This window comes from Podarcis tiliguerta (genome assembly GCF_965153285.1).
Source record: "Podarcis tiliguerta genome assembly, chromosome: 3".
In the NCBI taxonomy this organism is placed as follows: Eukaryota; Metazoa; Chordata; class Lepidosauria; order Squamata; family Lacertidae; genus Podarcis; species Podarcis tiliguerta.
In genome coordinates, this window is record NC_139536.1 from 80102999 (window position 1) to 80129456 (window position 26458).

Sequence of the window (26458 nt, forward strand, 5' to 3'; positions counted from 1 at the left end):
CAGACTGATTCAGAATGGAATTGCCAACCTACCGACAACACACAAATCTCTCTCTCCTCTCCATCTTAATTCAGCGGTTCTCAAAGGGCCTGGGGGCAGGAGAGGATGGCAAGTAATTCTTTTATTTGCAGAATATGGATAGATTTCTTTTCAAAATGAGAGCAGTGAGTGAAAGACGGCCAGAGAGGGGGTTATCTGTACTTTCCAGGGCAAGATGTTCACTGATAATTGGTGCAGCCCTTTTATCTTTATGCCATCATGCCTCCTCCATAAGTGGGACACAGTGCCCATCAGTCCATCAGCAAGTCCACCACCCTTTCTCATAGACTCCATAAGGTTCTTCCCAACCCATTCCCATCCTTGCAACAGCCTATGGCAGACATAGGCAAATTCGGCCCTTCAGATGTTTTGGGACTACAACTCCCATCATCCCTAGCTAGCAGGACCAGTGGTCAGGGATGATGGGAACTGTAGTCTCAAAACATCTGGAGGGCCAAGTTTGCCTATGCCTGGACTGTGGGGAAGGGAATTTGTCACACCTGGGCAGAATGGTTTGGAGCCTGCAATCTCATCTCACAGAGTGGGAAGGTGGTTGGCATAGGAGAAGACAATTCCCCAGAGAATCATGGACCCAGAGATCCATACCATCCATGTAAATCACAATTATGTCACAGTCATGGTTTCCCCTAAATAATCCTGGGATTATTCCCAGCACCCTTGGCAAACTACAGTTTCCAGGATTTTTTGGAGGGAAGCCTAAATGGTACAAGAGGGCTTTAAATGTGTGGGGCGAATATGACCCTAGTGTCCTTTAGCAGGACAGAGCTAGTGCCCAAACCAGCCTCATAACTCAGATGACTGGTTGTTAGCCACCCTCCTACTGCCTGGCTGCTTATCATAAACTTATTTTCAGAAGCGACCAGCTCCCTTCCCTGCAGCTAGTTTGTGGCAAGGATGCTGAACCTGATGCACATTGTGTCCCTAGTGATCCTGCTTGCTGCTTATTTCTTGGGCAGCATGCCAACAGCCCTTGAGAAAGATCCCCAAAATCAAAATTGCCTTTGTAAGTCTGCTTGCCATGTCAGCATTTCAATGTGTACCAAGCTAGGAAAGTTAGCCACATGGTCAGATGCACCTTCTTGCCTTGGCAATCCTGAAGTCATTATACAAGACAGGTGTGCCCAAAAGGCATGAGCTAGGAGTACAACGTGTGATACGTTCAAAGGCCTGGATCTCCAGGAGGGTGGATGTTCACCTGTGCAAACTAGCCTGTAATGCACCTTACAATGGTCCAACTGTGTGACCAGCAGGTTATTAAATGGGTTGGGATTCCATAACACCTGTACAAAAATATCTTTGCCTTGACTGACTGCATGCTACCAGGCTCGAATCAAGGTGTTGGTGAACCAAGGCCCTACATAGCTTGGGATCCAATCATCCTAAGGAGCTCCTCCTCCAACGCCAACCAAATCAATATTTAAGATCAGTGTGCGAGAGCCTCCCCTGCTTGCAGGAACTGCCGGAATCTGGGGTTAGAAGACATGTAGATGGACCTTCTCCAAGGTAAGTTCTCAACTCTAGAATTATCTCTTCTTAGAGATGTATCTGTCTCCCACATTGCTAGGTTCCAGATGCCACCTGGAAACATTTTTATTTGCCTGAAGTTTCATAAATAAGAGCTGCATTCCTCACCTGCAGTGTTTATGGTCTGGCACTAAAATTTTAGTATCTATAGATAGGTTGTTGTAGTCTTTTCCTTTGTTTGATACACAACATCCTGAGCTCTTGCTGAGGAAGGGCTGTCACGTATGTAGGAGCGTGCATGTGCGTGTACATGACCCCAAAACACACAGGAACATTTGCAGGTGAAACATGACTCCAAAACACACAGGAGGCAGGAACCTTTGCAGGTGAAACATTTGAGCTCTGTTCCCTTGTCTACCCAGTCTTTATTACTGTCAAGAACATGAGCTCACACAAGACTGCTCAAAAGAGGTGGTTTATTACAAGAAACAAAGCCTGCATAAATCAGAGGTGTGGCAATTAATGTGGAGCAGCATATAAGGAGACACAGAAATCACTAGTGCCTAATACTCCTAATCTAGAGACATGAAATACCGTAATCTCCTAGGAAAGAAAGTGGATGAGCATAACGTTTGTTATGAACTCTGGAAAAAAGGGAGAGGAAGAAAGTTACACCTTTCTCAGCTTCTTGTTAGTGTGATCCTGCACTTGGATGAATGAAAAGAGACCAAGAGCCAAGGTTTGGATCTGGATTTCTATGCCTATGAGAGTCAAACTCTCACATTCTAACCCAACAGGCAACCAAGCAATTGTAAATAGAGGCCTTATGTCCAACAAAGCATTAAAGCTGTTTCTTTGTGAGTGATGGGAAGGAGAACAGAGATTGTTGGATCAATGATGTTCTGATTACCATATAATAATTCTGTTGTGGACTCAGAATACATTATTATGCCAGCTACATGAACTCCACTGACCTATACTAGTCCAACATTTTGGTATATATCACTTATATACACACCTACTATCCAATGACCTATTTTCAGCAATTCCCCCCATGAGGTTCCTGTTGTGTGTGTGGAAAAGACGGAGGTTTATGGCAACCTCAGGCTGTTTCATGGCTCTGCTTTCCCCCTCCCTGCTTGTTACTGAAGAAAGACATTTTGTCATCGACACCTGCTGTCACTTGTCCGATGACTTCCTTCCTTGACAACTGAGGCAGGGCTAGGAGAATCTACAGACAATTCCCAGCAAACATCAATTTCAGTTTTCCGTAGATTGACGTTTGCTCCAATTGAGTTCTAAAGAGCAGGTTTTCATGGGAAAACCTCCAGATTAAAAACAGGGGTGCTCAGACACAGAGCTTTAAAGCAGTGGATAATGTGGGCAAGTCTATTGTCAGCAATGCAATGGTTTGTTCTCTGCCAGCCAGTACACAACATTGGCTTATTCAAACAAAAACACTTGTCTCATTCTCCTCTTATTAGGACATTTCTGGCAAAAGGGGCACATCCTCTGATGAAATGCTGGAGTGTGTGGTCTGCTTTATGTCCTGGTGTATTTTTCATTTAATGCTATTTGTACTGGGAGCCACCCAGAGTGGCTAGGGAAATCCAGCCAGATGGGCGGGGGTATATTATTATTATTATTATTATTATTATTATTATTACTACTATTACTGCTACTACTACTACCACTACTACTACTACTATTTTTCATTTAATGCTGTTTCTGTCTTGCACAACTTTTAAAATGACTTCTCCATGAAGACTGTTGCCAGGTCTACTCATGCCTGTGATCAACATACCTTACATGTTAATGCATGTGTCTGCATGTGTAATCAAAGAGTCATGAACATAGAATCATAATCATGACCCAAAATGAGCTCTTTTAGTCATATGAAGTTCCATTGTACTCTTAATTACTTCAGTTACTTGGGCATAAGCAAGAGCCCCTAGATTGCATCCAACTAACTTCTACTCAGAGTAGACCCACAGAAATGAATAAACCTAAATTAACCATGTCCATTAATTTTAATGGGTCTGACTAATATAATGAGTATGACTAACATTAGAAACAACACGCTTGGTATCATGAAGAAATTGGCTGTACCTCCTGTTTATAATTCTCTTGTGTTACATATCAGACAAGGGCCTTCCCTGTTGACAGACAGCTGATCCTTAGTCCATTCACTTCATATAATAACTAAGCTTTTTTCAGGCTTATTCGACATCTGGGTGTCTCATTTAGGAATGCATTTTCTGAACAACCACTAGGGGGAAATAGTGACTGAGTTAACAGCATCTGCATCATTTGTTAAGGAAAACACATAGTACTATAGCTGACTTTACAAAGACAAAAAATGGCGGATGAATCATATACGTTCTGAACTTGGCACCAACATTAAATAAAAAAGTAGCTCAAAAAGGATATTGCAGATCTGGAAAAGGTTCAGAAAAAGGCAAGCAAAATGATTTTGGGGGATGGAGCAACTCCTCAATAAGGAAATTCTACAATCTCTGGGGCTTTTTAGTTTAGAGAAATGGTGAATATGAGAAGACGTGATAGAAGTGTGTGAAATAATGCACAGTGTAGAGAAAGTGGATAGAGGAAAGTTTTTCTCCTTCTGTCAGAAACTGAACACTGGAAGATTCAGGAAATGAATCAGCTTGGATGGCTTCAAAAGAAGCAGTTCTGTTTGCCCTAATGCTTTCCTCCATGGAAACACGTGGTTTAGCGCTGAATTGGAACAAACAGAAATGGGAGTTTCTGCAGACTGCTCTTTGTTCCGACTTAGCGCCAAAGAGCGGGTTTTCCAGGGGAAAGCGGCAGGGCAAAACCGCTGAGACCTGAGCCTAGAAAGCACAGGGTAAGTGGGAAACTGCTTGGACTTGGACTTTCTAGGCATAGGTGTCACTTGAGGAAGAGCCAGATGGTTTCTCAGCCGAGCCAGTGGAAGGGTCATGTTCCCCCTTTCTCTTACTTTCCTAATCCCTTCCTTGTCTCTTTCCTTTGTCAGCTTCCTCAGTCACTTTCAGTGCAATTCAGCTTACATCGTAGGTAGGCTAAACAAACCAAAAAACAGGGTCACTAGTCCTCTTTGTTCCTTCCAATTGAAGAATGTTCAAGTGGCTACTGGCAGAGCATGAAACAGACCAGGACAAACTCATAAAGACACTGCCTTCCACAAGCTCTAATCTACTTCTCTCCCCCTCTCCAAGCTGCCTCCTACAAAACTTCACTGACTCCTGAATTTTGCATCATCATCATCAAAATAAAAATATTTGCACCCCATTAAAAGTTATGCATTGTCTTGTTTTCCTGTTCAGAACACACACTTGGAAGCATCTAAATTCCTGAGTCATGAAACCACCACATTATCTATCTAATTGTGGTCTACTGTGCACATATTAAATGCCCTGCCTTTTATAGGGAGATTGGATAGCAGCTTAGCTTCCCAGGAAGTCCAGACAAGTCACAAATATTTTATGGCCCTTTTATACTTACTTATCAGCACATTCCTGCTGGTATTATTCCAAGTTTCTTTATTTCTCTGTTAAATGTTACAAGGAGACAAAGCATGCTGGGAATATTTCAAAAAAGAAGGTCTCCACAAGGATATACCATTCATCTTTCTGTCTTAAAAAAAATAAATCAATATTTAGCATCTTATTTCAGAACTGAAAGAGATTTTTAAAAAAACAGAAACCCACTAATGTAGCAGTATTTCTGAATATCAACCTTGAACACTGATCAGTATATTTGAAGACTCCACACTGACTGGCAAGGCAAAGCAGAGAAGTCTAATTAAATCACCAGGGAGCATAATTTCTTCCATATATCACAGGCCCTAATAAAAACAAAGGCTGGCTGGTTTTATTCATAATAGGGATCTTGTTTGCACACCCCAGAATCTGATATTCTCTCTAGAATATACAAGTCTGTTTAATGAAACACACACACAACCACTCATTTAGGGCCTCTAATAGTGCTCTTTAAGGACAAGAGGGCAGAATTACATACAGTACATCCTTGTAGCACAATGGGCAGTGCATCTGGCTGTTAACCAGAAGGTTGGTGGTTCGAGCCCACCCAGGGACGGCTGTGGGCAGGTGTCTTGCTTTGCAGGGGGTTGGACTAGATGACCATCTGGGTCCCTTCCAACTCTTTAATTCTATGATTCTATGTATGAGCACCTTGATTCCAAAACCAACACGCTGGTACCTCTAAGCATACTACTTCATTTCCTGTCTGTGAATATACTGTAACTTCCTGCTGGACTCTTGTAACTTCTTATATGAAAAATATCAGTTTTTTTCTTGTCTCACTGTTGTTGCACTATACTTCAGGATGTAAAGGTGAAGGGGACGCAGGGGACTCTGTGGTCTAAACCACCGAGCCTCTTGGGTTTGCCAATCACAAGGTCAGTGGTTCAAATCCCCACGGCAGAGTGAGCTCCTGTTGCTCTGTCCCAGCTCCTGCCAACCTAGCAGTTCGAAAACACACCAGCATGAGTAGATAAATAGGTACTGCTGTGGAAGGAAGGTAAACGGCGTTTCCATGTGCTCTGGTTTCCGTCACGGTGTCCCATTGCACCAGAAGCGGTTTAGTCATGCTGGCCACATGACCTGGAAAGCTGTTTGTGGACAAACATTGGCTCCTTCGGCCTGAAAGCAAGATGAGCACCGCACCCCATAGTCAAATTCAACTGGACTTAACCATCCAGGGGGTCATCTATCTTTTACCTTTATCTATACTTCAAGAGGGTCTCTCTAAACAACAATAATGCAACAACACTGGAGAAGCACCATGGGACAACTAATAAAGAAAAATAATACTCAGACAGGGTTCTTGTGTCAATGACATGTTATAGAAGATGACTGCAATTTTTTTTTTTAAAAGATCCTGTCTTCAGGCACCCTGTAACATTTTATGTACCTGCTACACCTGCTGTCCAGATGTTAGTTGTTGCTAGGCAGCACCAAGGCCCCTGCTCTGCCTTCCTTGGGTCCTTTATCTCTAAAATGGACTTTTCCTGCACAGTCCTTCAAACAGAGGACTGTCCTCTGCAACGTAAGACACATGCCAAATCATTAAAAGAGAGAAGCAGTAACTCATCAGGGCCATGACACCTACTAATCCTCATAACCCCAGTCTTGTTTGGACTCATGAACTAAACACTTCTGCTTAACTAGGTAATGGACTGAAATGACAAAGGCTTTGTGCTTGTTATTTTATTGCGTTGACTTAATCCAGCTATACCGATGCCTTCAGGAGTCGGGAAGATATCTGGAAGATGCTTTGTGAGTCATTTTCCTCAAGGTGTAAAGTATCAGGTTTCTGCAAACCCTGCTTTCTGAGGGAGAAATAATGATCTATTGAAGGAGGTATAATTTGCTGACACATTCTGTCATCTAACAAAGGGAATTTGCTTCTGCTTGTAATGACTGCAAACAAAGGCTGCTCGTATCCCTGGGTAATACCATGAAACCTGCTGCTACCTTTCTATTATAAATGACTCAGAGAGTTTATAGGCAGTTTTTTGTCACCACGATTCGAGCGTCTCAGAAAAACTGAACACCACAAACTTTATAGTGCAGTGTTGATGATGAAACATGAAGGTGCATCCTGGCTAAGAGATGCCATGTTGACTGACAACTGGCTAGGTGCAGGGATCGGAAAGGGTTGGGCTAAGACAGTTAATTCTTGCTTCTGTCTCAAGCTCTTTTCTGAGAAGGAACAGCTGGTTCCTGTATGTTCCTGGGAAGGAACAGCTCGTTCCCTTCCAGCTGCTGCACCCAAACATTGCTCGCTCACGGATGTGTTTCCTCTTCCTGGAAATCAGATTCACAACTTACAGCTTCTGCTTGCTATCTGTGCATCCAGTGGATCAGCAAGAAAACACTGAAAGACACAAGTTACCCCATTGCCAATAAAACAACTATGTGATTCTCTCCAGAGAGAACGTCAGGGAAGGTCTGAACTCCCCGATACCTCCTCTTGCGTTTCTTTGATTCTTGGTAGAAAAGCAAACTTTTACCATATTTGTATCCCACCGTACATGGGGCTATTCAATTTTAGCTTCATGAAAACTGGTGTGAAAGTTAGGTAGGTTAGTTTAGTATGGCTGCTCCCATATCATCCAACAGCCACCCAGCTTCCCTTGTCCAAGTCTAATATTCTACCTACCACTGTATCAAACTGAGGTAATAATTCAGCTTGTGCAGGTCAGCCCTGGAGTTAAGACTGGTAGGAGATGCCTTGCTAGGAATTCCACTTCCCTCAGAGATTTGACGGGTGCTGGCATGCCACAGGGCCTTTTCGGTGGTAGCACCCAGGCTTTGGATCCCTTTGTCTTTAGATTTGTGTCAGGTGCCAACTCTGTATATGTTTAAAATGTGTGCTTAAGGCACACCTTTTCAGCCATGTTTTGGAGAACTCTGATTAACTACCCTTCTGTTTAGTAATTTTATATTGCCTGTGGTTGTAGTGACTAGAATTGTTTTGATTGTTAAGAAATTATTCTGAATTATGACATTGTGCTTTTCTATTTGGAAATGCACCTTTAGATGAAAGTCAGGTGATGTAAGGCAGTGTAATATAGGGTGATGCTTTTAAACTGGGCCGGGGCCTTGTGAGCCATCTGCTGCATGCATATCCATGACTTTCCCAGTCATAGGGCCATCCAACACAAATAACATGACACCCTTCTCTTTGTGCCTCAACTGAGAGAAAATAGGCCTCTTCATTGGTGGCCCCTCATTTGTGGAATGTGCCTGGCACCATCGTCAGTTGTTAGGCACCAGTGACAATTTTATTTCCGCAGGCATTTTGTGGCCCAGTTACCCTCTATTGTAGCACTTATCTTTTAGTGGGTGGAATAGGACTTGTCCTTCTTATTGTGTTGTTGGCTGAATTTTGTGTTGTGGGAATCTTAGGAATTTGGTATTGTACATTCTTTGCATTTTATCTTGCTAAGTTGCTTTGAGACTTTTTTGTACAACATGACTGACAAATGTAAACAACAACAGCTCAGTTTTGTCTAAATCCAGGCTTATTCACTGTCAGATGAAACTGCCACATCTGCCTCAGAATGATAGGGAAAGGTGCCATGAATAAAAACCATGATCAGGATACTGAGAGCACCCTTTCCTGTAATTCTCAGCAGGTTTAGAGTTGTATTTTATTGTTACCTTTACAAGCTGCAGAGCAATTGGTCAGTTTGACTGGCTGTTTGGTGGACATTCAAATCTATTGGTCTATGGGCCAAAGAGGCCATAGGTTCCACCAGAAACAAAATAATTGGCTGGAGGGTCCTGGCTATAGGAAATAGTAGGCCAGTCTCAGCATGTTTTCAGGCTAAGAAAATTGAAAATAATACCAGGGCCACAGTTCTTGAGAAAGTGGGAACTAGACAGTGGGCTGTAAAGGTATAGCTCATGTGTCAAACGTGCTGCAAAATGGTCCTGATTTGAGAGCAGAGAGTGTAGCAAATTGAAATGGATAATTGTGATAGCAGTGCAAATATTTTACCCCTGCTGAAACGTTCCACGTTAACATCCCCCTCTGAAGTATTGCAGACTCTAAGAAGGAGAAAATACTGCCTCGGAGAATGGTTACAGACCTTGGCAATAGCTTTTAATAAAGCTATAAATAATGCTCACTTTGGCTATTTTTGTTAGTAAATGTTATCAAAAGGAAGTTGTTGCCTTACTGGCAACGGACAATAAATCTGATTCCGTTTACTCACATCTCCAGCCCTTGCTTAGACAGAAACGAAAGACACATGATTTACAGAGGATTGTTCTCCTGCACTCTCTGCAAAGAGGGGATAGCGCAGCTGGATTTCAATTGCACCACTGGCTACTCCAAGAATACTTACTTATGAGAAACAGCGTGCAGGACTGTAGCAGGAGTTAGGAAAAAGCTTCATCCTAACAAGAACAAGATCCAAAATATGAGAACAATACTGTACTGAATTTGAGGAAAATATGCAGAACACAAACAATAATAACGTTAAAATTAAATGGCAGACTGTAATCTATTTCAGAAGACAGAACACCAGATGAAAGACTGTTTTGACTAATTTGTCTTTTTCAATCCCTTCCATTTGGTCTAGCATACTTGGGAAGAGTGATAACACCACATTCCTGCGGAAATACTTTCAAGTCTTTCATGTGCAGCCTGCGCAGCTGTGGGTTTTTGTTGTTATTGTTGGTGGTGGCGGCAGTAGATCATTAGCTGTAAGCACAGCTATAGGTGGCATAATTATACAGAGAAACCTAGCAACATACAAACAGTATACAATTAACACACTTACCCGGGATTATGGAATGTTTCACTCAAATATCATTCTCACACAGTCCTCCCAGGGCTCTAAGCAGACCATCCTGATGTTATGGACTGTTCAAAAGCGGAATACAGAGCTTCAGAAGATGTGGACTCTCAGTGGTGAGTGGTGCCCATTGAGGCTGGTAGAGCAGAAGGCAGGGAGACGAACAGTAGGCAGAGCCATAGCCAATGACAGGCAAAGCCAACTAGAGACTCAGCTGCATTGGTAAAGGAAAAGCATTTTATAAGGCTTACAACACTGTGACACCAGATGGCGCTGTAGAGTCCCGTTTTTCACCAACACGATTTCCCTTTACGAAGTTTAGAATGCATTTTCCTGAAACACTTTTTTGATATGTCTAGATCCAGCCTATTTCTGATTGTGTGAGTATCCTCTTCCATGCGCTATTGAGACAGAAGAGGAGGTTAACAGCCAGCTCTGGGCTGCATTTACACTGCGGTATAGTCCATTTCCCCAACATTTCCCTAACTGATGATTTGTGCATTATTTTTGAGTTTTCACACGGCACAGAAGCCCCTTAGAAAACTGAGGGAATATTGCACAAGTTTAGCACTTGTGTTATATGATTCCAGGAAAAAGCAATCGCTTAGAAAACTGTGGGAATTTTGCCTGGCAATTTCCCCCTCCGTTTTCATGGGCTCACACCAGAGTTGTTGAGGTGATATACCAGCATGCATTGAACTCTCCACCCATTTCAAGGCTCAGGCTGTTTCTTTTCTCTCTCTCTTCTTTTTGCCTGACAAGAGCACACTGGTATTTTGGCCTAGAAATTTCTGCCTAGAAGAATGGTAGCATATAGAGGGAGAGGGTCACAGTGAATCATGTGCATACAGGGTGGCCAAAACCAACATCTCAGTTGACCTCTGTTGATGTTTGCTGCTTGTTCTTGCCATGCGAATGACATTTACCACAACACGGCAGAGCAGCGGGCAAGATGTAATGGAATGTGTCTGTGTAGCATGAAAGGAATGTTAAAAAGCCAAGAAGCTCTCGCCTTATAAACAGTTAAACTAACACAACAAACCCCACAAGTGAATGCAGCCCTGGATGGCTGGAAGCAGACAGGTGGCATGTGGTTGTGGGCACACTGAAGTTGATAGTGCATTTCCTGTATCAGGAAGGGTGGGCTAGATGACTTTTGGAGTCTTTCCAGGTCTGTGATTTTATAAGAATAGGGGTAAGAGTCTGGGAAAAGAGAAACCAGTCCTCCTAATATTTATTGAGCTCTGCAGTGCTAATTGGATGCACGTTTTTCACATCCGTCTTAATGGTTTCCTGCTATGAAAAAAAAAACCCATAATAAAAGTGATGCTTTCAGAGAGAGCACCAGATCAATTTTAGACCCATTATAACTGATCTGTCATGGGGGGGGGGGGATATTACATTTATGCTTAATTATATGTTGCTTCAATACTTTTTTATTTTAGTTGGGGGGGGGGGAGGGGAAGTGATAACTATCATTCAAGATGATTTCTTCTCAGGTGGAGTGCCTCTATGAAAATAAATTGGTTCCAAAAGTTAGCCACACTGTAATGGATTGCTTGGCTTTAGATCAAACTGAGCATCTCCCTCTACCCCATGGTGTCTCCTCCCCTTGTTTCTATCTTCACAATAAACTGCTGAACTGAAGGGGGGGGCAGGAGAGAGAGAGAGAGAGAGAGAGAGAGAGAGAGAGAGAGAGAGAGAGAGACCAGCTCAAGGTCAGCTGATAAATCCCTTCTTAGCTATGCAACTTGAGTCCAAATCTCCTGGCTCTCAGTCCAGCACTCTTCTCAACTGTCCTACACCTTTTCCATACGTATCTAAGTATGAAAGCTTTGTGCTGTTGCCAGGTCAATTCCTGAGCCTACGATGGAGGGGCTCACAGCATCAACACTCCCAAAGGGTCTTGTCCCCCCTCCCCCGTGTCCACAGCCACAGCCTTGTATGCAAATAGAACTCAACCATCGTGATCTGCTAGCCTCTACAGCTTGCTCCCTTTAAGAGCCTGCAACCTTTTTTCCTCTAGCTCACGTCACAGCAAACTCTCAACTCTGGCTTTGTCTTTTAACTAACTCTGAGCCTACTCTCCTATTCATTTTCTTAATGGCCTATTACCTTTCCTTTGTTTTCTTAATGGCTCATCTCCTAGGTCAAGCATGGGCAAACTTGGCCCTCCAGATGTTTTGGGACTACAACTCCCATCATCCCTAGCTAACAGGACCAGTGGTCACGGATGATGGGAATTGTAGTCCCAAAACAGCTGGAGGGCCGAATTTGCCTATGCGTGTCCTAGGTGATCTCCTGAACACAGGAAGCTGCGTCCAGGGCTTAGGAGTGTGGCATCCAGTTTGACTCCAGACATTGATTAAATTCTAACACTTACTGAACCCAGGAATTTAGGGGAGTCTGGCACCCACAAACTCTTAGCTCTGTGATTTTGGATGTGGGTGTGTGATTGGTGATTCATTGTTTGCACTGCTGCAGCATTTGAAAAATAGAATCATAGAGTTGTAGAGCTGGAAGGGACCCCAAGGGTCATTAGTCCAAGGCCCCACAACGCAGAAAACTCAACTTAAACATCTATGACAGATGGCAGATATAGAGGGGAGGGAAGCACTTCAGCAATGTTACTGGGGAGAGGTGGCTCCAGGGAGGCCTCAGCAAGAAAATTGGGGAAACAGTTTGGCCAAGTGTCTCCGAGCAGAATTCTGCACCCTGGTGCACTAGAGGAGCCACAGCTAGCCTTGCCGCTTTACATTTGGAAATCAAAATACTGTTCAGAGTGCCTAACTCTCTCTTAAAAGTAAAGGTAAAGGTACCCCTGCCCGTACGGGCCAGTCTTGACAGACTCTAGGGTTGTGCGCCCATCTCACTCAAGAGGCCGGGGGCCAGCGCTGTCCAGAGACACTTCCGGGTCACGTGGCCAGCGTGACATCGCTGCTCTGGCGAGCCAGAGCCGCACACGGAAACGCCGTTTACATTCCCGCTAGTAAGCGGTCCCTATTTATCTACTTGCACCTGGGAGTGCTTTCGAACTGCTAGGTTGACAGGCGCTGAGACCGAACAACGGGAGCGCACCCCGCCGCAGGGATTCGAACCGCCAACCTTCGATCGGCAAGCCCTAGGCGCTGAGGCTTTTACCCACAGCGCCACCCACGTCCCTCTTAGGAAGGGGGAAAAAGCCCACAGCAACTACAGTAGCTTATTGCAATTAATTAAATGCAGGCTACTTTAATCTGCTGAGTATTACTGAAGTAGTGCTAACAGCTGCTGAGGAAGAAAACAAATCTAGCAGCCTCTGTGGGGACACAGTGAGAATCGTTGTGGGTGCCAAGAGTAATTTAGCCCCAGGGATGTGCTCTTCCCCACCCCAGCAGAAGACCAAATGCTCAGGGTGATCTCAATATGAAGAATGAAATCAAGGATTCATCCAAAGGAAGAAAAGTTATAGCAATGGGTGAGTTCAATTACATTCACATAGGCATGTTTCAGTCTGGAAAAAAGTGGTCACTTTTATAGGCCGTAGGCCAGTTGGTCACATAACTGACTAGATGGGGATACAACCCTGGGTTTAATCTTAAATAATGTCCCGGGACTAATGTAAGCTGTGAGTGAATTGTTCTTCAGTCTTATGCCTGGGATTCAGGAGCAACATTGCTACATTAAATGAATGGTGCAAACTAAAGGGAGAACAGAGGATCCTGACATTAAATTCTTGAATGTGTTTCATCTACATTGGTTCCCATGACTGTTGGCTATAATAGGGAAGTAGGGGTTAATTTTGAATGTTACAGTAGTTTCCATCAGAAAATGCCTGTGGTTTTCAAGCATACATGAAGGAGAAATCTCTTCTGCTCTGCACAAAATGTGTGCATTTTAAAACCAATTATGAGTACTACCATGCCTAAACTCTGTGTATAAAGAGGTAACCCTAACCTCTAACCTCTAACCCTAACCTCTGCACCTTCCAAGACAAGCGTAGCCCACTGAGGATCTGAAGAAGGGCTAATTGTAAAAATGTAGGATAGATGGATGCTGTGGAGCTGTAGCTCAGTAATTGCTATTAGGCAGACACCTTCACAGTATTATTTATGGCGCCTACTAAAAGCATTTTTGGTTAGGCAAGCCTACACAGGCATGTAATTTTAATTTATTGTGCAGATGTGTTTTAAACCTGCTGATTTTATTCATGTTTTGCTAAAACGTTATGTCCAATTTGTAGTGTTTGATTTTATTGGGTGCTTTATGGTGTATGTATTCATAAAAACATATCTATTCTATGTATCTATTTTCTGTAAACAGCTTAGAGGGTTTGGGTTGATTAAGACAGCCTGTGTCAGGTGTCTTTTAAAAAGGGAGATCAGTCTGGCAGACAACCTCCCACAAAGACAGCTTGTTTGTCACCTTTTCCTGTAAGGCACACTTACACGGGAGTCTTGAGAGCATGCTCAGTCTGCACAAGGCGAATCAAACAGACCTGAGCATCTCTTTGCTCAGTCTGACAGTGGGCCCCGAAATCCTCCCCATGCACGGGATACGTGGCAGATGTGTAAGGTCCTTCCTTCAATCCATGCAACAAGGGTAGAAGTGATATGAAAACTTTGTATATTTGTCTGTTTCTTAAAGTCATATATACACCAATTCCTGTGAGCTGATCAGAGTTTTGAACATCATGTTCTTCTTCTCAAGACCATTTCTCGCCCCATCTTCAACCTTTTCAGGTGGAAATCTACCTTTAATCCCAGCCTGGGAACTGCTTTCAATTTATTTCTATTTCTATTTGTCTTTCACCTCTTGCCACATCACCACCGTTGCATCCACTTTTCTCTTTATTTCTTTCCATTTCTCCCATTTCTCTGCTTTACTTTTTTTTAACCCTTTCTCTTTAAAACAGGGATGGGGAACCTGTGCCCCTCCCCATGTTGTTGGGCAAAATTCCCATCATCCCTGACCATTGGCCATTCTGGCTGGGGCTGTTGTGAGTTGTAGTCCAACAATGCAGAATCCCTTCACCCCTGCTTTAAAAGAAAGCACATTTCTAAAAGTTTAAAGAAGATGGTGGTGGTACACCTGGTGTGACTTACTTCACAATTGTCCTGACCCACAAGTTCAGGGCCGGTGATGTAGCTGGTCAGGTAACAGCCTAACCTTTCCTGCAGGGTTGCTGTGAGGGTACAAGATGCCACTATATATGGTTGCCTGATCTCTTTGGAAGAACAGAAAGGCAGTGAATGTAATTAAGAAATAAAATATTGGCATGGGTGTGTGATACTGCATGGGAGGTTTCTGTAAAATCTCTTTGTTGTAGCATGGAGCCAGTGTGGTGTAGTGGTTAAGAGCGGTAGACTCCTAATCTGGTGAACCGGGTTCACTTCCCCGTTCCTCCACAAGCAGCTGCTGGGTGACCTTGGGCTAGTCACACTTCTTTGAAGTCTCTCAGCCCCACTCACCTCAGAGTGTTTGTTGTGGGGGAGGAAGGGAAAGGAGAATGTTAGCCGCTTTGAGACTCCTTTGGGTAGTGATAAAGCGGGATTTCAAATCCAAACTCTTCTTCTTCTTCAGTGGCTAAGAGACTGAACTGCAGATCAGAAGTTCTCTGGTTCACATCTGACATCAGCCATGAATTCTCACAGTGGTCTTAAGCTGTTCTCATTCCACAGACCCTGTCATCTACAATATAGAGCATAGTGAATATCCTACAAGATTGTTGTAAGGATCACATCATCATCATCATTTATTTATACCCTGCCCATCTGTATGTAAAATGTTCTGAACACTTTGAAAGCGCTATATGGTATTATTAGATATTAATAAGTATTATCAGTGTTTTCCCTCCGTAGAAAAATACCATGAAGTTGTTGCAATATTTGCCACATTTTTGAACAACAACTACTAAAAGAGGTGTTGGTACTGTACCCTTAAGTACTCTCTGAAAAAAAAGGACTGAGTAGTATTATTATCTTGCCAATGATGTTATTCTCTACATAGTGATCATTGTTCATTATCATGTATGCTGATCAAACGACTAGTCTGAGACATGCCACCTTTACCAGACTACTGAAATGCAAGTTTCTAAACCTTTTCTTCATTCATTAGTTTATTATCTAGGTCAGTCAGTAAACGGTGCTTTTTATAGAATCATACTTGGAAGGGACTAATCCAGCCCAACCCCCTGCAGTGCAGGAATTGTGAGGCTTTTACATTATACACTGTAAATTGTAATTTTGAGGCTGCAGTTAAAAATAGAACATAATTTTCTGATCAAATCAATTGGGGGGGTTAGATTATGTCATAAAACAATGTATAAAAGCACAATGGCATTTTATAGAAATTTAGTTTGATTAAACAAAGGCAGATTAGATATTTTTCCCCCCAACCAAAGGTGTTTGTCAATGGTTGGTGTCATTTTCACATTATTTTCAGATGTGAAAATTGAATTTTCAAAGCCACAGGACAGTTGAAGCAGAAGCTTCTGGGATCTCCAGAGCTCCACATTCATTGTTTCTGCAACTTCTGACAAGCAAGGACACAAAAGGAGTTGGGCAATGCTAACCAGCGATATCACGCCCTTTTTCTTTACAGAAGCATAACTCAAGATGAAGCATTAAGTGAAATGTAGGTCCTGTTGGCTAATGAGCATTGAAAAGTGTCGAATCCTGCCCCAGCCACATGAAAGCTAGCCCTCGAAACCAGAAGAGAGCAAGCACACAACAAAGAGAGAGTTGTCAGCGGGGGGAGGGAGATCAGATAATTAATTCTCCTTCTCTAATTTAGAATTCAGTGGGTGAGAATGCCCTCAAGGTTTTAGATCACAAAAACCTCTCTTTCTGAATAACTTAATCTTTTGGTACAATTAAATATCTCGCCTCCCCTACATTTTTTTTTTTAAAAAAATAAAATTGGTAGGCTTCTGGATTTTTCATCAAGAAAAAAATGTTAATGATTTCCCATGTTTTTGTGATTTGCAGCCTTAATAAAAATGGAAAGAGCTATTTGATGTTGCACGCAACATCAGCAGGATGCTGACGAATCACTTCCCTCTATCTTAAATCATAATGTGGGTTTTGTGTAACGCAGAGACTGAGAGTAACCTGGAAAGCATCCAGTTCATTTTACCATCCCAAAGTCTTGGGCAAGGCACGTTTTGCAACTCCTGTCTCCCCTTTAGAAGCAACACAAAGGCAATTGTGTCTTCACTTACAGAAAAGGGACCATAGTACAAAGACTTCATTACAGGGTACCTTGGGTTAAGTACTTAATTCATTCCGGAGGTCCGTTCTTAACCTGAAACCCTAACCTGAAGCACCACTTTAGCTAATGGGGCCTCCTGCTGCCGCCATGCCGCCGGAGCATGATTTCTGTTCTCATCCTGAAGCAAAGTTCTTAACCTGAAGCCCTATTTCTGGGTTAGCGGAGTCTATAACCTGAAGCATATGTAACCTGAGGTACCACTGTACATGCAGAGGTCCAATAAATAATAATCATAATCATAATAATTAATAATAATAACCCTGCCCATCTGGCTAGGTTTCCCCAGCCACTCTGGGTGGCTTCCAACAAAGATTAAAAATACATTAAAACCTCAGTCATTAAAACACTTCCCTAAACAGGGCTGCCTTCAGATGTCTTCTAAATGTCAGATAGTTGTTTATCTCTTTGGCATCTGATGGGAGGGCGTTCCACAGGGCAGACACCACTACCGAGAAGGCCCTCTGCCTGGTTCCCTGTAACTTGGCTTCTCACAGTGAAGGAACCGCCAAAAGGCCCTCGGAGCTGGATCTCAATGTCCCAGGTTCAACCCCTGTCATTTCCAGCTAAAAGGATTTCAAGTAGCAAGCGATGCTTAAGATACTGGACAACCACTATTGGTCAGAGTAGGCAGTACTGGGGTAGCGGGACAATGGGACAATGTATTTTAAAAAGCTTCATTTCTTTACTTGCAGTGCATCACTGTAAAGTGCTGAACTGTAAAGGATGGCAGGCTTGCACCCAACAGTTCAGGGGACTCATGCTCAACTTACAAGAAGGCATCTTCAGATGCTTCCCACCCATTCAAATGCCCCACCACCACCATCACCACCCTGGTGCCTTCCAGATTTTAGCCTTAACAGATCAGGACTCTGATGGAAGCAATGTTACGTTAGAAGTCGCCCTGCCAAACAAAGAATGTCCATTTAGATGAAAGCCATATGTGACCGGATGCTACCACACCAACCCTAATTGGCTGCTGAGGAGCCTCACCTTAATATTCGGACGCAAATATTGTGTGCTATCCAGGCCCAAAGCTCCCTAATTTATTTCCAAGGAGGAGCCATTTCTCTCAAAGACATGGTGAGGCAGCAATGGTGCTGATGCAAGTTGGCTGGGTGGGGATAACTTTGTATACCATTATTCTCTCAGTGCCTCCACCGCTGTGGAGAATTCCTTGCACGCGGAATTTCTGATTGCATCTGCTCAATGAGGCCAGCAAACCTTAAAGATCATTGTTTTCAAGGAAGAGAGCAAAAGGCAAACCAGAGGAAGAGCTGGGATGTTTTAACCGTTGCCTGTGTTTACAGTGCAAACCAAACTATTGTTGTGGAATAAGATGTGCATGGTAGCAATTAACCACTCTCCTCCTTGTACAATTGTTAACTGCATAAGGGCAATGATTGAATAGGGTTCATGTCTCTAATTCTGCATCTCAAATATTTTATATCCTCCCTTTAACTCCTTAAAAAGGACTTCTGAAGGCAACCATAAAAAATATAAGCATAGCCAAAAAATAAAACCAATGGCTTTAAAGCAGAGTTATTATAGTCAACCAGCAAAGAGTCATGCAGATATTGCAAGCCACAGGAATGGCTGTAATAATAATAATAATAATAATAATAATAATAATAATAATAATGTAGTGTGTGTGTGTTTTGTCTCCCTGAAGACTTGGATGGGCTTCTTTCTGTACAAATCAAAATGAAAATTCCATCTGTGGCCAACGCCACATCATTACATGCATGCATCCTCAAGTAAGTACAAAAATATAATTTGGGCATCAGTCCTAAGGATGCTTTCAGCAATGTGAGCCACCCACATTAAACTGATATAAAGTACTGTATTGCCAGGAGCTGTTTATAGCAAATTTATGTTCAGAACCATGGAGAGCATCATACTGTATATACCATGCTTTCAGATATTTACAAATTGAAGGGCCAAAGCATATTGACAATCAGTAACAACTATTTTTAATGAAATGTTTCAGTTTCAGGCATGAGCAGCAGAACATTTATTACACCTTCTAAATAATACACAGGGTGACATGACTATTAGAAAGCATCAAGCCCAGATACTGTATATATCAACTCCAGAAAGAATATATGTATGCTAAAATGTTGAAACAAACTCAAGCAGCAAAAAAAAACCCCAAGAATTGATTAGGTAACTCTGGGAACAATTGGATATCATTAAATTAGCTGGCATAATACACCCATATAAAATAATAAAGGGAGAAATGGATAACTGGAAACTCACAATTTTATATGTATAAAAGAGAATTGGAAATAACAGACTTAAGGACAGGCTTTGCTGCTATAAAAAAATCCAATGTGTGTGTGTGTGTGTGTGTGTGTGTGTGTGTTAATTATTAGAACTGGCTATTTGACCATTTAATGAAATATTTATGTTAATTAATACTTGAGTTTTAATGAGGTGTTTCATGATATCTATATTAACAAGTATGTAATTCTAGTTAATTATTAATCAGTGAATTTATTTCTAAACAAATTAATACAGCATGGATTTCACACATAAGAAGCACATTATCAGAGATCAGACCAAATGATTCCACCCAGCTATCACCCCAAATTTGTCCTTTTTTTGCATTTTCCAATAAACGTAGTTCCGTTGCATTTTTTAAATATAAATCCAAGTTACTACATTATGAATGTTAGGAGATTTTAGGAATGCCAGTAAGTGATGGGGGCAGTGTTTCTAGCACCCAGAAACCCCAAGATTTGTTTGCTTGTCTCTGCTTTTACACATACTTCTCTTGGTAAGAGTGTCTTGGGCTGAATTGTGATTCAGCTGGAAAGTTGTTTGTGTAGCATGGCATGCACCTATTTGTTCAGTATTTCTTCAGGAAGGGAATCCTTTTAAAAAGAGGACCAGCACCCAGTGGCGTAGCGTGGGTTGTCAGCACCCGGGGCAAGGCAAGTAATTTGCGCCCCCTAACCCGGGGCAAGGCAAGTAATTTGCGCCCCCCCCCCCGCTGCACTGTCCCTCCCCCAGATAGTCCCTTGCTCTCTCTCTGCACCGCACGCCTGGCACCCTCCCCTCCACAGTGGGCGGCGACCCAGCGGCTCGGATAGGATTCGCACAGCCAGCACTGCAGTGAGAGAGAGTGAGTGAGCCAGGTAGGGGCAGAGAGCTGCGAGTGCGAGCGCGCGCCCCCCAGATGTTGCGCCCGGTGCGGCTGGCCCCCCTGCACCCCCCACGCTACGCCACTGCCAGCACCACCACCCCGGCTACATTTTAAAATGTTTCCAATTAACACATTTGTTCTGCACCAGATATGAAAGAATATCTCTCTCTCTCTCTCTCTCTCTCTCTCTCTCTCTCTCTCTCTCTGTTAACGTACTGCTCTGTGCTTTGTTGAGGGAGCAGGGAGGAATAAATTCAGCGCAGAAGGTAAAACCGCTGCGGAATGTTCTCCTGATCTGGAGTTTGCAGTAACCAGTGCCTCTTCACCTCCATTATAAAGTGATTACTAACTTTTTAAAACTTCGCTGTCCCAGATCTCATTCTGCTTCTCGGTGTCACGGCATTTTCTGGGTAAAGAAAGAGACGGTCATTGTATCAATAGCTATATAAAAGAAGCCTTTTCACAGCAACTGTGCTGATACGCTTCTAATAGAACCTTGGATATTTATAGGCCACAAATGTGGGTGGAATAAAGTGCTGAACTGAATGTGAGAAAAGTCACTGTACATCAGCAGGGAAGCGAAAACACCTGAATTTCAGACTGCAGTCCTTAACACACTTACTAGCAGTGGAGGCTGGTTCATTAGGGCAATGATACATGCCAACGTCCCACCAGCCTCGGTCTGCCCTCAGCCAACCCCTACCTGCCTTCTTTTGTTGTTGTTGTTTAGTCGTTTAGTCATGTCCGACTCCAATCCAGGGTAGCTTCCCTACTGAGCCTTTTGGTCTTGCTGATCGGAAGGTCAGCAGTTCGAATCCTCACAATGGGTTGAGCTCCTGTTGCTCTGTCCCAGCTCCTGCCAACCTAGCAGTTCGAAAGCACTCCAGTGCAAGTAGATAAATAGGTACCTCTGCGGTGGGAAGGTAAATGGTGTTTATGTGCATTCTGGATTCCGTCATGATGTCCTGTTGCACCAGAAGCAGTTTAGTCATGCTGGCCACATAACCTGGAAACCTGTCTGTGGATAAATGCCAGCTCCCTCAGCCTGAAAGCGAGATGGGCGCCACAGCTCATAGTTACCTATGACTGGACTTAACTGTCCAGGGGTCCTTTACATTTACTTTATATTTGAAGCATATCATTTCCCTCACGGAATCCTGAGAACAGCTCCCAGGATTCTTTGTGGGGGAGCCATGGCTATTAAAGTGCTATAAATGTTTAAATGTATGGTGTGGTTCATAGATTCATCTAGTCCAACCCCTTGCAATGCAAGAATATTTTTCCCTATGTAGGGCTCAAACCCATGACCCTGAGATTAAGAGTCTCATGCTGAGCCTCAGTGTTGCCCTGTAAAACTCAGCTGGGATGAGGATGGGGACAAAGCCAGAACTAGTTGGCTCTGCCTGTCATTCTCTCTGGCGCCACCTACTGTTGACCTCCCTGCCTACCCATCCCAGTGGACACCAGCCTCTGCTACCTTTGAGGGAGTAAGTGCCTTTGACTACAGTGGGACTTACTTGAGTAAACATAGGTAGGATTCAGTTGAGAGTTAGGGGGGAAAGGGAGAGAAAAAGGAAGAGGGGGAATAGAGACTTGTAGCCAGTAAAGACGAGAGCTAACATAAACAAACTAAAAATCTTCTTGGCTAATGAGTATGCACCAAAGCTGCTGAGAAAGGAGTAACAAATGGCTAGATCAATGTTTAATGAGGTCAGTTTGAGAGCTGCTTATATAATCTGAGTGTAAAAGCTGCAGCAATGGCAAAGCAGATGTCTCCCCCTTTTTTGCATTTACCCCTATTCAAGATAGCAAAAACATACAGTAAATTTTAAATATCAGCCCTCACCCCTGCAGTGTCAGACATAATTAAAAAGTGTAAGTGTGAAAAGAACCCCCACCCCCTTCCCGGCCTTTTAAAGAGCTAGTTTGGATGAATAGTATGGAAATGTCAAAGGGGAACAGGATAAAAACCTTGAATAAAAATCTTATGGAGAGATTCCATAAATATTGGATAGACAGTAGAGGTTTTGGGTTTTTTAAAAAAACAAAAACAAAACAACATTTCAGGGTAAATACAGATTCCGCTGCCCCACATTTTTCTGGGAGTTAAGGGAAAGAGAAAAGAAATATGTGTTTAGTTGATCAGGACCTCATCAGCATAGACATGGGATTCTCCCTTATAGCACTTGAGATCAATGTGCCGTCTTGCTCAGTATTTCTGAACTGACTGACGGGGTCTCTCCAGAGTCTCAGGTAGGAGTCCTTCCCAGCCTAACCTGGAGATGCCTGGGATCCAACCTTTCGCAGTGGCTCCAGGCAGTGCCTTCAGAAACCCCTGTGGTGATTGTTTCTTCTGGTCTCCCACTTGAAACATGGACTGTTGGACCTAAGGGAGGCTGGCAGGAAACAAGTTGCAGTCCTATGCACACTTTCCTGGGAGGAAGCACCACTAAACACATTTAAGGCCTCCAATAGTGCTCTTTAAGGACCAAAGGGCAGAATTATATACATCCTGTGGCACAATGGGTCAATGCATCTGGCTGTTAACCAGAAGTGAAATATACTCTGAGTCAAGAGTGGATTTCATGCTCTTTATTCAGCTCATAGTGGTGAGGAGGAATGAATGTCCCCTCAAAGTATCTGCTTTATATACATTATTTACACAATGGGCTGCACGTGATTAGCTAATTCTGGAATTCTCCTGTAGGCCAATCAGGTTGTGGATTCACTTGAATCTGGAGCCGGATTGGGTGGCTCCTGCAGACCAATCATACTGCTGCATTGTTCTAAGACCAATCAGACTGCTGCATTCTGAATCCTATTGTTCTAAGAACAATCAGACTGCTGCATTTTGGATCCTATTGTTCTAGGACCAATCAGACTGCTGCATTTTGGATCCTATTCAACTCAGTACATAACAAGAAGGTTAGTGGTTCGAGCCCACCCAGGGACAGCTGTGAGCAGGAGTCCTGCATTACAATGGCTTGGACTAGATGTATGAGCAACTTCACACCCAGTGGAATTATTAAAAAAAACACCTTTTTGAAATCTTCAGCAAATATGGAACGAATCAGAAACGCAGCTCCCTAAATTCGTTCCTATGCCCCAAAATTCTTCTTTTTACAAGCTGCCTAAAATGGCGTTGTGATGTAGCCCAGTTACACACCCTTGCTTTTAAAATATCCCTGCTTTTCAATTTGTTTGTGCTTTTAACATGGGTGCAACCGGTTTCTTTCTGGGGCAGATTAGGAGGCCGCATGCTCAGCTAGTGCAGTTCCACATCCTGCGTCACGTCAGGATTTAAATTGTGTTCTTTCAAGAAAGCCACTTTAGCAGTTGCATCTAAATCAGGCTTGGTTGGGGTTTCTCTTGTGTTTTATTCTCACAAGGGTCCTTCCCCAGTGGGAAAGCAGATGGTTTGCTGCCTATTTGGCTTAAAAGGAATTGCATCCTTGCTGCAGGTTATCCATCAGCACAGCACTCTTAAGAAGCTTCCAGATTTGTGAGCCAATATGATCTCTAAAGGTTTGTAATGGAGCTTTTACATTTTGCCAAATATATTTCTGTTTCTCACCTGCTATTCATTTTCAGAGCTGGAAAATGTGCTATTCGGAGCCAATATTAGTAAGGGCTTGGTCCTATGAGCTGGGTTCAAGCATATGGGTACAATTCTGTGAATGCATTACTCAGCCTACTGTGCAAGTATTTACAGCTGACTCAATATACAGTACTTGCATGGGGGTTATGTTCTAGGGATGGTGTATATCCACAAAAAGCCATAGACCTGAACCACCCACACACAACCAGCCTTACATTTCCAGCAAGGCAGGGAGCATGTAAGCTCTCAGACTGGGAGCTTCCGAGTTCCCGCATGTCAGATGCAAACAGAATTGAGAATCTTGTCTCTGCCACAGGAGATCTCCTTCCATCCTGCACGGGTGCAGTTTTGTTAAGAGAGAATGTTATCTCTGAGGTGAAGTGAGCATAAACAGAAGCATCTTTGGCTTGGGAAGACTCGCCATAATTTTGGGGAATGTTTTGACTGAAGTCCTGAATGCAATAGAATCTTAACAGATCAGAAGTTTGGCCGGTCAGTTTTTTGATGTGTTTTGAGTGAAGGAAAACAGAGTACTGTATTGAGATTTGCTTGAAAAGAAGGCTGCTGGGAAGAAGGCATACTGTATTGCCTAATTTTGTGCATACACTTCACTGCATTATTTTCTTTATTACTTGTAGTCCATGACGCAACGGGCCATGCTGTGTCTAGCTCAGGAATTCACATTGGCCTTTTCTACAGCTATTTTCATGAATCAGACATTCTTAAAGCTGAGTCGTAAGGATGAATGCAAATTAGGGGCATAACCCAAGCCCATACATGGGGCAGCTGTCCACATGTTGCAGGGAATGAATTCCATAGGTTCCCCCCTTCCCTCTTGTGGTGTGCACATAGCAGTGCACTGGTGTGTTATGAAGATTCATGAGAGTGCTGGGCAAACACCTCCCATGTTCCCATCCACGCCTCCCTCTCGCCTGATGCAAGTTCTTCAAGTTGGAACACATAATGTCCACACACTCTAGAAGAGAAGAAAACAACTCTGTTTATGCGGATACCTTTCTGTGTGTATAGTTGCATCTGGGTGAGTCTCTGGATTGTGCTGAACTTCTTTTAAAAAAATAAGGGAACCAGCCAGAAATGGGATTAACTTACACTACTGTTTTCCCCAATTTGCCTCCACAAGATGTGGGAAACCTGGCAAACTTTGAGGCCCAGTGGCCTTTCACCACACCAGGACTAGGGGGTTTGCCTCACCATATTCTTGAATGTCAGCTTTATTCTGATATTAGAGAACACCTTTCCGAGTCCTTACTAGAGAACATTAAATATTGGAGGTTGAAAGCGGGGGAAATAGCTTTCTGTTGCAAGGAACTAATCAGTGGTTGACTTGGAAGTAGCTACTTTTTTGGTAAAGGCCTCCAGCACCAGGAGATTTTGGGTTTTAAGAGTCTAAATTCATTCTGGTATGTTTCTCCCCTATTTTAATGTATTTTTAAAATTTGTTTTATGTTTTACAAAACTATGTTTTTGCGTATACTTTTAAGCATATTTCACTCCTGTATGTTGTTTAGATGTGTTACGGAAAAATCTAGGTGTGAGGCTGCTCAGTCACCCAGCTCGTTGGGCAGAGCCCGCGGGTCCCTGCAGAATAAAGGAAGGAGTCCAGCCACCAACCGGATAAAATAGCTGTAGACCAAAGTTTATTGAGCAACAGGTTCAGAGAGGAATTTTGAACCCCGAGGAAGGACTTTTAAAAGTTTCTATTTTATCCCAGCATGCAGTTCATTAAGCATCATCACTACATCATTGCCACATCAGAAAGGGGGAGGGTTAACATAGAAGGAATGTGTTGGGGCAACAGGCGGATATGGGATATGTATTGGGAAGTACATTCTAAGCACCTGCTACAAAGGGACAATAGAACTTTGGTTTGCATAGTCTGCCACCTGTGCAAGTCCGAAGGAGTGCCTGCCCAGAGATTGACACCTATGAATACCTTCCTGTGAGTAAGCGATCTCCCGCTTGAGGGATTATGGCAGGGACCGAGTGGTTTCCAAGTCCTTGGCCAATGAAGCAAATTGGCGGTGGAATGAAGGAAACTGGCAAAGGAGTCAATTTTATATGATTTTTAAAGCTAGGTACCTTCTCTGAGCTGTCAGGTCGAAAGGATACATTTATGCATAATATTGGTAACATTTAACAACTTTAAAGATGTGCCCACCCCCTGTAATTTCTGTAACAAGATTTATTTTATTTTGTTCTCTCCTGATATGGTCTTCACAGAGTAGTTCAGTAAGTTCTGGTCTATTAATTGGGCTGAATCATTTCAGCATAGGCAGCCCACTTTCCCTCAGAAGCCCAGGTTCGTGAAGTACCAACACTGAAATAGCCTCCTGCTTACTTGGACGCTGAAGCGCCCTTAACCCCTTCTTACACCATGCAAGATGCTTTCCTACAACTTCATCCCACCTTGGTGGAGTCCCATTTCAAGGCCCAGCATTGCACAGTTAGCAGGGAGCCTAGATGCTATCAGCCGCTTTTGGGTATCAGCTGCTTTTGAGTGTGTGCTTCTGATTGGTTTGCAGGGAGGTAGTCCGATGTCTCATCAAGCAGTTCTTATTCCACACCCCCTGGTGCATTTCCTCATCAC

The 26458-nt window shown here is 43.1% G+C and overlaps 1 long non-coding RNA gene across 2 annotated transcripts in view; it reads left to right on the forward strand.

Annotated features, from left to right (window-relative positions):
- Positions 1 to 1214: 1214 nt before the first annotated feature.
- Positions 1215 to 26458, forward strand: part of LOC310673198 — a 52122-nt gene continuing 26878 nt past the window's right edge. For both annotated transcript variants that reach the window (XR_014508897.1, XR_014508898.1), the window contains exon 1: positions 1215 to 1563. This is a non-coding gene — a long non-coding RNA (uncharacterized lncRNA). The remainder of the gene's footprint in view (positions 1564 to 26458) is intronic.